This window comes from Pinus tabuliformis, chromosome 7 (assembly GCF_031772625.1).
Source record: "Pinus tabuliformis cultivar Carrire ecotype Pingquan chromosome 7, CPIR1, whole genome shotgun sequence".
NCBI lineage: Eukaryota > Viridiplantae > Streptophyta > Pinopsida > Pinales > Pinaceae > Pinus > Pinus tabuliformis.
Window position 1 is genome coordinate 1613444047 of NC_142293.1, and position 2596 is coordinate 1613446642.

The window sequence follows — 2596 nt, forward strand, 5'->3', positions numbered from 1 at the left end:
ATGACAATGTACTTCTCTTTTGTATTGATGTGCATTAGATCCATTTGGATCCAGTTCTAATCTTTTTTGTATTTTATTAATTCCCAGGTTTTTTTTTTCAATATTGTGCAAATACCTCCTGACACTCCTGTTGCCTGTATTGCTTCCCCTTCATAATTTCTGATTTTTTTGTTTGATATTTTCAGTTTCTTGGCTGTTTGTTTTTGTCTCCTGAATCATAAGGATGTCTGGGTTTTCTTTTGCCAGAATGTCTCTTGTGGCATTTTCTTTGACGGATGATCCCATTCCTCTGCAATTCCAGGAGACCACTATCATTATTTGCTTGTTGGGTGGTGCATGGCTCCTTTCCCTCTTTGCTGGCTTTTTTCATTGTTTCCTATGCTCCTTCCTAAGAAGGTTTCCATAGGTTGCTGCATTCCTAATGCCATTTCCTTTGTTGCTGCTTCATCCCTGAGTTCTTTGTTTGTCTTTCTTCCTACTTTTTTTTTTATATTCTACATTTGGGGGTGCTTCCTTTGACTGCTTTCTGGTTAGGATTCTATCTACTGAGGGGGGGGGAGGGGTATGGGTGTTTGATGCCAGAGGGGATGCAGGGGGGTTGGGGGTATGTTGTGGGGATCTGAATCTGGATCTGGATCTTGGTCCAGGGGATGGGGGGCTGAAGGATCCAGAGGCTCAAAAGGGTTAGGGCTAGCAAGAGGATTATTATCTTCCTTTGGTGATGGGGTGTGGAGATCAGAGGATGTGGAGGGTTGCGAGGGAGATAGATTTGGTTGTTTGTGGACTATCTTCTTTCTTTTAACCTGTTCCCATTTGTTTTCCGGATCTTCACTCTTTTCATTTTTCATTTTCATTTTTTTTTTGTACATCTATTTGCAAAATGACCATATTTGTGACATACCTTGCATTTGAATGGGATTTGTTCATAGTCCAGCTATTGTATGTGCGTCCACTGGTCCACTTTGATTTTGATGGCTTCTAGTAGCCCTTTCCCAAGATCCACTTCTACACAGATTCTGGTGCATGCATGCATATTTTCCTTTGGCTCGCACCTGTCTATATATTTCCCAACTGCATTTCCTATGGCTTTGACCGAATCATCCCCCCAATAGTGAAGGGGAAGGTGTGGCAGCCTACCCAAACGGGGATGACATTGGGTACATCCATTTCTGGATCGAAATCCGACGTCCATCTGTTTAGATACAATCCCCTTGTATCCATGAAATAAGGTCCATTCCTAAAAATTAGATCTCGATCCTCCTTGGTTTCAAAGTGAAAGGTGTAGTAACCTCTTCCACAAAACCTAATTGAGATTTTCCCATCTATTGACGTCGTCCAATTCCTTTCTACCCATTTTCGCACAGTTTTGGGCGATGGCCATAACCCAGTGAACTGCCCCACTAATCCACGCTCTGCCAGAGAAAGTGTTGCTCTACTGGGAAGGGCAGGAGGGAGTGAGATTTCAGGAATGTCTTCCAATCTTTTAACAAACTTAGTGATTGATGGTCTGTTCTTTGTCGTGCCCATTGCAGAAATGAGAGAGGTGAAAGCTTTAGTTGTTCCTTCATTTTCTTGTTGTTGATCTGAGAGAGGCTCTTTGTCCTCTGATGCGTCTATAGTGCTTAGACCCCAACAGCAGGAGGCCGCTGAGGGGAAACTGTGTGCAGCGGCGAGCTTCTTACTGTGTTTGCTGGCTAGGGCTGCATAGCTCCTTCAACAAGCAGCGCGATACATTCTAGATTTATGTGTTATGCTTTACTTCTACTATGTGGGAAATGATATAGTTAACATTTATGATATAAATAAATTTATTTATTTAAAAAGATTTATTGTTTCATTTGATATATATATATATATATATATATATATATATATATATATATATATATATATAGACAAAACTAGTGTTGAAAGATAAATGAGGATATTGAGATGCAATTTTTTTGGGAGATGAACTGATACGTGCTTGAATTTAGCATTAAATTATATAGTACACAATTTTTATTTTTTTTTTTAATTTAATGCTATAATTAAGGGATTTATATATTTATATTTTTTCAATATTGAGCTGAATCAAACATGTAATTTCTTACCTAGCAAGATGGAGGGTACGAGGTATTGGAAGTTAATATCCGTTTTAGAAGAAGAAAAAAAATGATTCTAATGCATGACTTTGCACGTTGACTTAGAGAGGCAATAAAATATGTCATTAATAAATATGACTTTTAATTTTTCATTGAGTCCTAATTTGTATGTTGGATTCTTAGTTTGGACTCCTAGTTTGTTGAGTGATATTATCTGGGCGTGAACTATGGGCTAGCAACATCCCTATTTCAAAACGGAAACAAATTGAGAAAATCCAAAAACGCTTGATCATGAGCAAGTTCAAAATAAAAAAGTTTGATTCCTTATGTGATAATGTTGAGTTAAACATGAGCAACCCGCGTCGAAGCAATTGTTATGGTATGTCTTATAATGTATCAAAAAAGAATTGAGCAAATGAGAGTAAGTAGATGGCCAAAAGTTATCTTCAATGAAGGCACGAGTGAAATGATGTAGGAGCATGAGGCTTGAAGACAAAAGGCTTCGAATTTAT